The sequence below is a fragment of the Cervus canadensis genome, chromosome 6, assembly GCF_019320065.1.
Source record: "Cervus canadensis isolate Bull #8, Minnesota chromosome 6, ASM1932006v1, whole genome shotgun sequence".
NCBI classification, from domain to species: domain Eukaryota; kingdom Metazoa; phylum Chordata; class Mammalia; order Artiodactyla; family Cervidae; genus Cervus; species Cervus canadensis.
In genome coordinates, this window is record NC_057391.1 from 66,062,362 (window position 1) to 66,076,455 (window position 14,094).

The 14,094-nt window shown below is 43.6% G+C and overlaps 1 non-coding gene across 1 annotated transcript; it reads left to right on the forward strand.

The window, feature by feature from the left end:
- Positions 1-749: 749 nt before the first annotated feature.
- LOC122444422 lies at positions 750-858 on the forward strand. Its single transcript, XR_006270261.1, has one exon. It is a non-coding gene; the product is annotated as a U6 spliceosomal RNA (small nuclear RNA).
- Positions 859-14,094: the final 13,236 nt, after the last annotated feature.

Sequence of the window (14,094 nt, forward strand, 5' to 3'; positions counted from 1 at the left end):
TGTGTCCAAATCATTGCAACCCCATGGACTATAGCCCACCAAGCATGTCATGTTTAATATATATTAAAAGACATTGGAACATATACATAAGTGATGAAACACAGTAGTAAAATGGAGACCCTCCATCCCACTACCCCAATTAAGAACTAGAATGTGTATGTGTGTTAGTCACTCAGTCATGTCTGACTCTTTGCGACCCCATGGACTGTGCCCCCCCCCCCCCAGGCTTCTCTGTCCTTGGAATTCTCCAGGCAAGAATATTGGAGTGGATTGCTATTCCCTTCCCGACCCAGGGGTCGAACCCTGATCTCCTGCATCACAGGCAGATTCTTTACTGTTTGAGCTACAGGGAAGTCAAGAACTAGAATAGCGCCAGTATTAATATTAAATTTACCCTTTCCTTTCTTTTTAAAATTCCTAGTGTGGAGTGTTTAATTCTGTCAAAACACATATATAGACTTGGGTGAACTGAAATAGACTAATACTGGATAATTCTGGAGTAGGTTGCCACTTCCTACTCCAGGGGATCTTCCTGACTCAGGGATTGAACCTGCGTCTCTTGCATCTCCTGCATTGGCATGTGGATTCTTTACTACTAGTGCCACCTGGAAAGCCCTAAAAGCGGTTATTCAGTCTTTAATTACGTATTCCTAGTTATGCTGTTATTGAACAGCCCCCTTTTAGAAGAGTCTTCCTTATATTGAACTGGAATCTGTGTCCCATGACTTCCACCCATTATTCTTAGCTTTACCATTGGAAGGCGCTGTGGTTAAGAGTGCAGATTCCAAGATACAGAGAGGATTAGCATGGCCCCTGGGCAAGGATGACACGCAAATTCATGAAGCATTCCATATTTTATTAAGAAAGAAAAAAAAGTGAAAATTCCAGAATTGACTAGATCTAAGTTCAAAGCTCAGTCACTTGCTGATTATGTGATCTCGGCATGTTACTTAGCTTCTTTGTACCTTAGTTTCATCTTCTGTAAATGGGAATAATAATACTATCCATTTTATAGGACAAGCTGGACCAGGCCATAAATGATGGTCTGGGTTTGAGGACTGTTGAGGTTTGCTTTGAATTATTGTAACTTCTGTGTATTATCTGATCAATTTGGAATTATAGTACACTGTTGTTCACAAACTGGAATTCTAGTTTTTTAGGTTTTTAAAGGATAGTGGTTTAGTTTTTCTTCAAGTAAAAGGGAGTAGGCAGTCCAGGTATTTTTCTGCTCTGCCATTTTTAGTGGGTGGTTTCATGATTCAAGATGGCCAACACCATCAGAGTTCCAGACAGAAGACCCAAAAAGGGAGAGAGGGTACATGCCAATAGCCTTTCTTCTTTTTACGAAGCTTTCCTGTAAATCCTAATCAGCATGCTTACCTGTCATTGGACAGAGGTAAATCATGGGGCCATCCCTGGCTGTAAGGCAAACTGGGAAATGTAGTCTTTTAGCTAGAACATTACCATCCTAAATAAAATTAGGATTCTGACACCAAGAAAGAAGAGAAAAATGGGTATTAGACAGGTAGCTTGCAGTCCCTGCTACATAAATTAATCAAGCAGTAAGCAGTGCAAAGTGTATAGACATAACATAGAGTCAGGGTTCTCCAGAGAAACAGAACCAGTAGGATTCATTTTAAGGAACTGGCGCATATGAGTTTGAAAGATGACAAATCTGAAATCTGCATGGAGGCCCAGCTGGAGACCCAGGGAAGAGCTGATGTTGCAGCTCAGAGTTCAAAGGCAGTCTGCTGGCAGAATCCTTTCTTGGGGGTAGGGAGCCTCAACCTTTCTCCCAAGACCTTCAACTAATTGGATGAGATTTCCCGCCCCCCCCCACCTCCCCCCACTGATAGAGAGTAATCTGCTTTACTTAAAGTCTACTGAGTTAAATGTTAATCACATCTAAAAAAGGCCTTGACAGAAGTCTCTAGACTGGTGCTTGACTGAGTACTTTGACCCAGCCAGACTGATCCACATAATCAGCCATTACACATACATTAAAGTTACAAACAGCTTTGGCAGTTCTGTGCCTCTGTTTCTAATGGGCTGAAGTGGACGTTAAGTTCAGTGAATCTACCAGCCCTGGAGGAACTTCCCAGATCAGAAGAGCCCTGAGTCTTGGCTCGCCTTTTGCATCTTTTCTGGCTGGTGTGGTGGGGAGGTGCGGGTGGCAGGAGGGATGTTTGATGTTCTGGGGTCACCTTGTTACCCTGGAATGCAGCCTTTGTGTTAGTCACAAGACATTTACTTCCATGTTTTATTTCTTACTGAGTCCTAAGGCACTACAGGCCTAGTCAGAGCCCGCTGAGAGTCACGCACGGGTTCTGTCAGCTCACTCACCGAGACCTCTCCCCGGCAGGGGCTTAGCACAGGGCAAGGCTCACCAAACTCCACCAAGAGTTCATTCTCATCCCTAACAAACATTGATTGTCACTCTCACATCCTCTCGTAAGTATTTCTTCTCCGATACATACCTGGTTTCAGTCTCAGCACATTATAACCTTGAATGTACGTTGTCACACTGGCAGTGGGGTGGGGGGGTAGTGGTGATGGGAGGGTGGGAAACGGGGCGTGTTAGTGCACGTCCTCATTGTCACAGATGTTAGTGTGCAATGTAGCTAAATGCAGACTTTAAACAGTGGAGTTTTATAAGTCGAATAATAAAAGCAGTTTGTTTATAAGCACATAAATAGCACTTGATAGAGGAAACAAATCCTGTGTTCACAGGGGCATTTCATTTGTGGGTGTACAGCTCCCTCCCACTTCTGACCTGAAGACGTCTGATCTGGTGACAGCTCATTTTGCAGACAACACAACTGGAGGAGCAGAGCCAGATCAGAGGAAGGGCGCGGGGGAAGGGCGGACTTGGTATTTATTGTTTGGTGATACTCTGTCACTAAGCAGTAGCTTTACTGCACTTTTCCTCAAAGCCTCCAGGTATGAAATCCAGGTAGAACTGATAGGGTAGCGGCCGAAAGAGAGCACTATGATGCCCTGCAGTTATGTCTGGTGATTTCTTACATTTTTACTTATGCCAGAAAAGAGCATCTTGATTAATGGAGAGAAATAGTGGCAAGGGGTGGGTTGGAAGGAATGCATTTCACAACTGTCTCTCTCTCTCTCTCTCTCTCTATATATATATATATATACATAATATATAATCTTCAATTTGAAACTTCCCTTGGTTTCCATAGCCCAGCTGCAGAAGGCCACCCAATTAGTTAAAAAGAAAAAAGGTTTGAAATCAGGGCTGGGTTACTTTGTGTGAACTAAAATAGAGGAAATGGCTACAATTGCTTTGCCAGGGGTGTCCAACCCTAAATTAGACTAAAAAAGCCATCATATACCATCAGACAACTTAAAAAGATGTAATAAGGGAACTGCCTACTTTGCACATCTGTTAAGAACATCTGGCTTTGGCCTGAGCCCTGATAACTCTGACAGTTAGCTGGTGGCCCACAGATTAGAAAAAGAGGCAAACCCTCAACCTGTCAGGCTCGTCTGTAGAATTTCCTGGTGGCATAACCACCAAGCCCAAGAGTGAAAAGAAGCTGGGGCATGGCCTGTGCTGAGCTCACATCCTGACTGCAAACTTGAAAGAGAGAGGCTTTTGGGGACTCAGGTGCTGGCCTCAGGACGGGGTTCCTCTGTACCTGGCCCCAGAGGGCCCTTCAGCATGAGCATCGTGGGGAGGGGGGAGATTAGGAAGCTGCATCCCTCAATCACAGCTCCATTTCTTTGGCAGTATGTGTGTGCTCAGTCTCTCAGGCCTGTCCGACTCTGTGACCTCATGGACTGTAGCCTGCCGGGCTCTTCTGTCCATGGGATGTTCGAGGCAAGAATGCTGGAGTGGGTTGCATGCCCTCCTTCAGGGGATGTTCCCAACCCAGGCAGTACTGGGTTGCTGAAGAGATGTGCCCTGTGGCAGGCTGCATTTTCCAAAGATGGCCACAACGACATCTCTCATCCCACATGCTAGTCCTCATCAAGAGGCAGAGTCTCTCACTTCCTTGCTCTTGAGTGTAAGCTGGCCACAGTGACATGCTTGCAGCCAGTAATGTGTCTTGGAGATAGTGACTTCTGAGGTTGGGCTTGGAAGGTCATGCAGCTACCCCTGAGCTTTCTCAGAAGGCTTGCTTTCCGGATATCCTTCCTTTGGTGTTCTATCTCAGAGCCAGCTGTCACACTGTGGGAATCCCCAGTCACAGAAGAAGGCCACATGCACGTGTTCCTATTGACAGTCCCAGTGGAGGCTGGACTTTGAGTCCTTTCAGCTAGATCCCAGACATCTAAGGAAGGAAGCCTGCAGATGATTCCAGCTCCCAAATGAGTTTCGCAGCTGAGGCCCCAGACATCATGAAACAGAGACAATACACCCCTACTCTGCCCCATCCAAACTCCTGACCCCAAGCATCTGTGAGCACAATAAAATGGCTGTTATACTGATGAGGATCTTACCAGGTGGCGCTAGTAGTAAAGCACCCACCTGCCAATGCAGGAGACAAAAAGAGATGTGGGTTTGATCCCTGGGTCAGGAAGATGCCCGGGAGGAGGAAATGGCAACCCATTTGGGTATTCTTGCCTGGATCCCAAGGACAGAGGAGCCTGGCCGGCTGCGGTCCATAGGGTTACACAGAGTTGGAACCAAGGAGGTTTCCAGTTGAAGATATATATCGTCCACTAGGTTTGGGGTGGTTCATTATATAGCAATAGTCAATCATAGCATGTCCATAAGACACACTTCTGGAGGAATCTGAATGCTGTTAATCAGCACAACCCATTTGCTCTACCCCCCTCCCCAACCTCAGGGTCCTTCTAGGCATGCCCAGCACTATGTTACACAAAGTACACCTTTGTAAGAGAAGTACAGGGCCACCACTTGCTGCTTTTTCGTAGGAACGGAAAAGGATGCCCATTCCTCTGGGACAGTGTGGTTCTGCCCCACAGCACAAGCCTGGCAGGCCGAGTGCATACTCTTAACCTGGTGATATCCTGCACAGTGTACCAACTGTACTACTGTACACGGCAGCCCTGGAGCAGTGTAAAAGTAAGTCTCTCCTAAGGGATTTACATTCTTATTGATATAAAATATGTGTATTTTATAAAAGGAAAGTGTCAAATGCTAAATCATATGTTAACACTGATTAGAAAAAAGTTTTGTGCCCCGTGGACTGTTGCCCACCAGGCTCCTCTGTCCATGGAATTCTCCAGGCAAGAATACTAGAATGGATTGCCATTCTCTTCTCCAGGGGATCTTCCTGACCCAGGGATCGAACCTGGGTCTCCTGTATTATAGGCAGATTCTTTACCATTTGAGCTATAGTGGAAGCCCATAGAAAGAAGCACTTAACTTTTAAATAGAAGATCTGGGTAGAAGCACTGGGCTCAGGTTACGTTCTGCTACTGACCAGTATTCAAGGCCTTGCTTGGTGTCTGGGAACAGGTGCCTGGGTTCTTTGAACTTTGGTGTCTTTCACCTGGGTAGTAAGAAGTGGCTCTTAAGTGGTCACTGTCAGATATTCCCCACTTATGGCAGAGCGGGGTCTAAAGACTTAGTCAGAATTACTGCCAAAACCTGGACTCAATAACTCGTATGCACATTTCATTTGTTCATATGGCTTGGTTCTTAGGAGAAAAAAAAAAATCACCTTAGTAGAAAAGTCTTCCCCAACCACCATCTTTAAAATATCAGAGCTCCGTGACCACCACTATTCCCTCCCTGTGGTGGATTAGGGATGGCCACATGTTCTTTGATCCCCCTCCTGTGGAGAGACAGGGTCTCTGTCACTTACATGTAGGCAGGTCCTGTGGTTTCTTTGAGCAACAGAATATGGCAGATGTGGTGCTGGGACAGTTTCCAGGCCCAGGCCTTAGGAGACTGACAGTTTCTACTTCCTGCCTCTTAGAACAGTTTCTCTGAGAGTCCTGGATTTGATTACCTGAGGCTGCCATGCTGAAGTAATGTGGAGGCATTCCACTCAAGAGTTCCAGCTTGACCCAGGCTTCTGGTCACCCCCACTGAGACCCCAGACACTCTGGACCTTCAAGACTAGTCCATCTGCCAGGTGACGTCACTGGCTAGAAGGTTCCCCCATCTGGGCCCTGTCTAGTCCGCAAAATTATGAGAAGTAGTAGAACAGTTCCTATTCCAAGCCACTAAGTCTTGAGGTGGTTTGTTACACAGCATTCCAGTTATCTGGAACACAACCCCTCCTCAGTCTGCTTTGTTTTCCTTACCTCCAGTGGTGTCCTGGATCTGGCTCATACTGGCTTGTGAGAACAGATGATAAAATTTTCAGGAGTTCTGTGAGCTAGTTATTAAGCAAAGCCATCACTAAAAATTAAATAATTCAAATTACAATGAAATTAGTTATATTAAAAACAAAAGTAATAGATCCTCAAAACTCACAACTTCCTAGTTCTTTTACTAAGTTTTACTCTCATCTGTGCTTTGAGGGTATATCCCTTGTGCCTGTCTATGGTGGGGCTACTCTGCAATAGTGCATTACAGCTCATCTCCTCCCAAGTCCGTGGTCAGGGATATCACACTGAGAGCTTGAAAGTCAACGTGCGTGTCTGCTAAGTGGCTTCAGTCATGTCTGACTCTTTGTGACCCCATGGACTGTCACTGTAGTGTGGTATAAATACCACAGAAATTGTCAAATGTCTTTCAGAGAGTTGGTTGTTAAATATGTCTGAGTTTGCCATTACTGCTGTTCACTGTACTTATAACCAACAGGTATGTTAGGTATTTTATTGAATATTTCTTTATTGTTTCCTTCCTCAGTGGAATGTAAGCTTCCTGAGAGGAGGAACTTCGTCTTTTTTTTGTTCACTGTTGTCCCCCCAGAACCTCAGAAAGCATCAAGCACAGAGGAGGCATTCAATAAATATTTTACATGAAGGCATTCTGCTCTGTAGCGTATGTGTAGTGAAATTCTTAGGCCGTTTGCCACATCCTCCTCTCTGGAGACCTACTGGCATCACACTCAGCAGCTGGGTGATCTGACGTGCTGGCCACAGACTCGTACTTCAAGCTAGACCAGTGAACATCCCTTAACCACACATTTGGAGTTAAGTGAGGGAATCCAAGATGAAGTGGGTGTGTGAGGATGAGGGAGTGTGAGCACAGGCCAGCGCTGTGGAATGACAGGTACTTTAAAACTTGCCAGCTTGCAAGCTATTGATGCCTTTTTCCTGTTCATCATGGGGACTGAGTAGCAAAGAAAACTCTTCTTCCAAGAAGAAGCCATTTCTCAGAGAGACACAGTGATGAGTGATGGCTGCTTCCAAGGACTCATGTATTCTCAACCTTGGGTCTCCCTGTATTATAAAATGTTCTCTTGGTGGCTATCCACTATCTTAAATTGATTTCTGCAACCCAAAACACCCTAACAAACACAATCTCCATGTTTGTTTTAACATGATCTTTTAAATTATCGAAAAAAAATTGCCATGGGTCTCTCTCTGGGTCCTTTTGGTAGTCTTGGAAGGGTAAGTCATGTTTAATCTCTATGGTCTGAAAACACGTACATGAGGTTTGTTGTTGTTCAGTCACTAAGTCTTTTCCAATTCTTTGCGACCCCCATGGACTGCAGAACAGACTTCTCAGGGGGTTCTAGTGGTAAAGAACCCAGCTGCCAATGCAGAGTTAAGATAAAGGATAATAATAAGAGAGATAAGAAATGTGGGTTCAATCCCTGAGTTGGGAAGACCCCCTGGAGGAGGGCATGGCAAACCACTCCAGTGTTCTTGCTTGGAGAATCCCATGGTCAGAGGAGCCTGGAAGGCTCTGGTCTGTGGGGTTACAAAAGAGTTGGACACGACTGAAGCAACTTAGCATGCATGCATGGACTACAGCACCCTAGGCTTCCCTGTCCTTCACTTTCTCCTGGAGTTTGCTTAAATTCATATCCATTGAGTTGGTGATGCCATTCAACCATCTCATCCTTTTGGCCTCCAGTAATTTGTCTTCTCAGTCACAATATGTTGGAAATTATGTAAAAGCTATGACAAACCTAGATAGTGTATTGAAAAACAGAGACATCTCTTTGCTGACAAAGGTCTGTATAGTTAAAGCTACGGTCTTTCCAGTAGTCACGTATGGATGTGAGAGTTGGACCATAAAGAAGGCTGAGCACCAAAGAACTGATGTTTTCGAATCGTGGTGCTGGAGTAGACTCTAGAGAGTCCCTTGGACAGCAAGGAAATCAAACCAGTCAATCCTAAAGGAAATCAACACTGAATTCATTGGAAGGACTGATGCTGAAGCTAACACTTTGGCCACCTAATGCAAAGAGCCAACTCACTGGAAAAGACCCTGATGCTGGGAAAGATTCTTCAATCAGGAGGAAAAGGAGGAGACAGAGGATGAAATGGTTGGATGGCATCATTGACTGAACAGATATGAGTTTTACCAAACTTTGGGAGATAGTGAAGGACAGGGAAGCCTGGCGTGCTGCAGTCCATGGAGTCACAAAGAGTTGGACACAGTTGAGTGACTGAACAACAACAAAGGTTAAAAATACTTGTGGGTTGAAACAGAAACAGTTTCCTTTTGCATCAGTTTACAGTTTATATTAGGGCCATGACTATGGAAAAGACACTAGGAACTGATGTGTGCAGGTCCACATGGGAGAGAGTTTCATGCAACTATTTTTTATTATATGATCAGTTTTAGGCAGAAGGAAAGTCTGATTTGAGACAGTCTTTTTTACTGTGTCAGAGAAATCCTTGTCTAAGGACTTTTTCATGAATAAAGATGATTCGTGGTGTTATTCTTTATCTTGCCACTTAACCTGAAATTTTTATCACAGGTAAATGACATGAAGGTCTTCTATGACTTGTATTCCCCACAATCAACACTTTATGGCTTTTTAGATTTCATTTTCTTCACAACAGCCTACTTCTATGCAGGGAGCACATTAATCCTTTGATCTTCCACTTGACCATGGAGAGTGTTTAGTCTTCATGTTTGCTAAGTGAGCCCATTTGGGGAGGCAGTTTCATGAATTAGTTAAACACTGAATTCATTCACCCTACTTGTGTTTTTCCTCTTTGTTTTGATGTTTTGTGTTTTTTTTTTTTCCTTCATGAAGAAACAAAACAATTCAATTCTGAATTTGTATTCTGGTGGCAACTTGTCTTGGTTTTGCCAGCCTATGTTTTCAAAGAGGGTTTTCAAAGCCACTGCCCATTTCAGCACCATTTTGTCTAAACTGACTAGTATCCAAACAATTTTGTTGTTGTTTTTGTTACCTATTTGTTAAATCATTTAAATTTATGTTTCATCCCTCACTGAAGTCAGAGAAAAAAGGAAAGCACTTTTTTATTGAGCCCCTGCTGGTGAGTTAAACAGCGGTTCCCCTTTACCCAAGCTACCTGCCATGTCTTTTTTACTCCTTTAACTTAAAAGCATGAGGAGAAGGGGACGACAGAGGATGAAATGGTTGGATGGCCTCACCGACTCAGTCGACATGAGTCTGAGCAAGCTCCAGGAGATAGTGAAGTACAGGGAAGCCTGGCTGTCCGTGGGGTTGCAAAGAGTTGAATACGACTGAGCAAATGAACAACAACTTAAAACAGATTGGCTGCCTTCTTCACGTGAGCTGCACCCTCCAGCATCATTCTGAAACCCACCTTGATGAAAGCTTTGAGCAACTCCTCACTTACTTTATTTGCTTTTCCTTGTGCCGTTCTGAGTTGAGACACCTCTCTTTTTAGGTGCCAAAAACTCCACTGCTTTTTCTTCAAAATATACACAATTATTAAAAATACTTGAAAATATACAGAGCCAAGTGACATAAATGCTTGTCCTCAACACACAGATTTAACAAATATTTACATTTTGCCATAATTGCTCTAGGTCCTTTATCTTACAGAAATTGAATATTACAAATGGAAAGAAAGCCCCTTTTGCAGCCCTGTCTTTCCAATGTCTCACTCTTCCTCATGACTGATTTTAAAATGTCACTATAAGAGTGATGGCTTCATGTGTTATATTCCTCAGGGCTTTCCCAACTGAGAGGCACTGTGATTTAGGCCCATTTACATCTTGCCAATAACAAAGCCCATATTTGAAATGAGTATCCAGGTGCATATCCTGTGCTTTGTAGAGTGACAACTACATCTATGCTTTGTAGAGTGACTCATTGTGATGTCACCAAAAACCTTGGCTTTCTCTGTCCACCAAAGCCAAATAAAAAATACGGAGACAGAGTTTAGAGGAAATAAAAAGGTGGCTTTTAATCATCAGCCAACGGAGGGGAGACTGTGCCTCCCACTTCCATGAGGAATCGGGGGATATATAGATGAGGGCTTGCAGTCAGGGGTTGGTGATGAGGAGCAAACATATAAGGATCTTATCTTCTTCTTCCTCTAACATTGTTTTAAAAACAGTCATAGACTTGCATCAGGGAGCTTGGTAGTTAGGTCCATTGTCTTTCTTGAACTGTACTGTGGCCTCCGTTCTGTAACATAAAAGGAAAGGAGAAGCACTGCAAGGTGTGTGTGTGTGCTAAGTCATTTCAGTTGTGTCTGATTCTTTGTGACCCCGTGGACTGTAGCCTGCCAGGCTCCTCTGTCCATGGGATTCCCCAGGCAAGAATACTGGAATAGGTTGTCATTTCCTCCTCCAAGGGATCTTCCCAACCCACAGAATGTCTCCTGCATTGGCCGCTGGGTTCTTTACCACTAGCGCCACCTGGGAAGCGCCAGGTGGTCTGCAAAGAGAGTGCTGGAAAGGTGAGCACCAAACATGGGATATGATTATCATATCGGGTTAATCTTTATTAGTCTTTAGACTACAGATCAGGAACAGTTAAAGTAAAAAATGTTCAGAAAAGGGCAAGAGAAAAAAGAAAAGATTTTCCTCTTTTTTACTTCAACAACTGCAGTGGGGACTGAGCTACTGTCGTCTCCCAACTGAAAATTACCACCCTTTTAATAAGGTCAATGAAGAATGGCACTGAAAGTTACAAAACCAAGAATATCTGGGACCTCTGCGTTCAAGGAGATTCCAGAGGCACTCTGGTGACAGCAAGGGGGAAAGAGCCAAAAGCTAAATCCCCTGATTCCCATAGATGTGTCCTCCCACATAGACAAATAGGTGGTTCTGTTTCACTCTCAGATCTGACCTGCACGAGGCAGCCTGAGTACTCACTTTCAAGAAGGTGGCTCCCATTTAAGACAAATGGAGATTCTGGAGAAAAATTGCAGACAGCCTGCCAGAGGGAATAATCTGTCTCCAAGTTGGCATCTCCCAAGTGTCTGATTCTAAAGCTATAAAACATGAAAAGTGTGTGGGAAACAGGCAAGCTAATTCCAATGGTGCATGTCTGAGCTGTCCAATACTTGCTGACTTCAAGAGGCCTTTGTACCAGGAGACAACTTGCCCTTCACCACATAGCACGTGGCCTCAAGGGCAGGCCCTTCCAGGGTCCCAGTCACTTGTCGTCTGGGTGATTCTAGCCTTTGCCAGCTTTTGTGTGGGGCTGAGTCAGAGGAACTCATAACAATAATAGCAAACATCATAGAAAGCTTAGCATGTGCCTGGCACTGCCAGAGAGGGTTTATATGCTTTATTTTGTTTAATCCTCATGGCAGCCCTTTAGGGCAGGTCCTCTGGCCCTGAGGTCACACAGGAATGAGCTGGAAGGGAAGCAGTGTGACCTGGAACTTGGGCCCCTGTGGCGGTGCTGCTGTGTTCCTCTCCACCCAGCTCTCATCCAATTACCATAAAACCACCTCGGCAGCCAGACACTTCTAATAGCTAAGTGTCTAGCAAAGGCTGCATTGTCTTTGGAGCCTTAAACACAGCCCTTTTAATTGGAATTGCTTCCTCATTCAGCTTCATATATCTTCTCTCCTCCCACACAAAAGAATCCATTGTATTGGTCTCAGGAACAAACTGGATGTTCCTTTGATATACTTTGCATGTAAATGTAAGGAACAAGACTCATCTGATTTCATTATATCCTTTATTGATGTGCCTGCAGCATTTTATTGTAGGTTTTTGTGACTAGAATTTCTAACAAAGGAGGTACAGGCTGGCAGCTCAGTAGAGAGAGGATTTACCACATCTGGCTCTAAAGGGACGCTCACTCGTGGCTGTTGTCATTCCTAAGCTTTTAAAAGGGCTGGATGTTTCAGGAGCTGCTGCTATTCTCTGACTGTAAAAGTGTTATCAAGCATGAGACAAATGTGCCTTGCCACTGTAGGTGGGGTGGGGGACTTTTTGAACCTGCCTGAAAAGAGAGGCAGGATGACATGGTATCACTGGGGGAAATAAATGCACTCGCATGCCAGGACTGACAGAGCTGGTACCTAATCCTTCCTACCTGCAATGACAGGCTCCTGGGACTACAGAATGGGGTTAATTATTCCCAACATTCTTCATTATAATTCTAAATGAGATAATGATTAGAAATAGTACCTAGTCATTGAACTGTAAATGCCTGAGGCATTCTCTTGCTGGAGAAACTAGCATTTTTTTCCTATGGTGTGTTAATTCCTTCAGCACTTTTTTTTTTTTTTTTTTGAGGTTTTGTTGGTCTTTTAAATAACTGGAGCCTCTACAACTCTGTTGTGCCAAATAGAAACAGTTAACAGTGGCTAAAAGCTGACTAAGCACCAGGTTCTTTATTGTGTTATTGCATTTAATCCTCACAGCAGTCTTCTGAAATTGGAATTTTATTATTTCCATTGTATAGGGAAGAGATGGCAGGGAGTGACTAAGTGCCTTCACTGGTGTTTCAGCTAGTAGGCTGAGGTTTTATGACTTGAATCCACGAAGTCACACTGCAAAATGTAAGACGCTTGTCTCCTAAGACCTAGAGTTTTCTTCCTTTAACACCTGGCTTAGAGGTCTATCCTTATCTCATCTAGAAGCATCCGGGGTCTAAAGTCTTCCTGATGACACCACTTCAGCCTTCTCTTTGTCAATGCTCCAGTTTAATCTGTTCATTCTACCTTTTAACAAGGCACATCTAAGACTACCCCCCATCAGCCAAAGTTTTGTTCTCTGAAGAAAAAACAACCATTCAATATGAAATCTGTGAGTTCAATCTTATTTGGAGTTACTGAGGAATATAGCCCAGGAGAAAACCTCGCAGATAATTCTGAGGAACTGCTTCAAATAGGCAGGAGGTGAAGTCAGCAAATATATGATTTTGGTGAAGGGGGTAAGTATAATCTAGCACACATCTCAGTAGAAGTCTGCTGCTAGTCACGAGGAGCAAATGTCTCTGTTAATTAGTTTAGTGCTCTCCTAGGCATAAGAAGATGAGACAAGGAAATGGCAACCCACTCCAGTATCCTTGCCTGGGAAATCCCATGGACAGAGGAACCTGGCGGGCTATGGTTCATGGAGTCGCAAAGAGTCTGGCATGACTGAGCGACTAAACAACAGCAAACAAGGGATAAGATACAAGACACAAGAAATTGGGTGCATGAAAATTTTCCTGACTATTTGAAGGCCTGTTCTGCCAGTTTTTCCCAAAGACAGAGTGTCTCAGCCAGATTTCCACCCTAACTCTTTTCAAGATGTGTTAAGTAAAGATCAGCGACAGGACTGCTGCAGCTAGTGACTTCATTTTGTAGAACCAGATGGAAAACCACATTCTTTAGTTTGTAGTTTCTATGGGCACTGCACTCCATGAAAACTAATTGAATGTAGTTTTTTAAAATCAGTTCTTCACTATAAAAAAAAGTGTTGGTATACAAAAGTACTTATCACTACAACAGAAGTCTTAGCTTGCCTAATTACATATACTACTAAAAGCTAAATTTGCTTTACTTAGACTTACTGTAGCATTCCTTCAAATACTGAGCTCCCTTATGCATTTAAAGTGAGATTCAATTGATGACAAAATTGATTCAAAGCTTTTTAAGAATGAATGCATAAAGAAAGCAACCTGCTTCAAATAAATTCTTTCATATATATTCATATATTTCCTTTAACCTAGAAGCTCCACTGTGAAACAGGGCTAAAGGTTTTTCTAGGCATCCACACATCAGTGGAGCGCAATTCTCTTCCTGTTTTCTTTCATTCCATTTCTAAATTGAGTATCAGAGTGATAGAAAGTCAGTCAT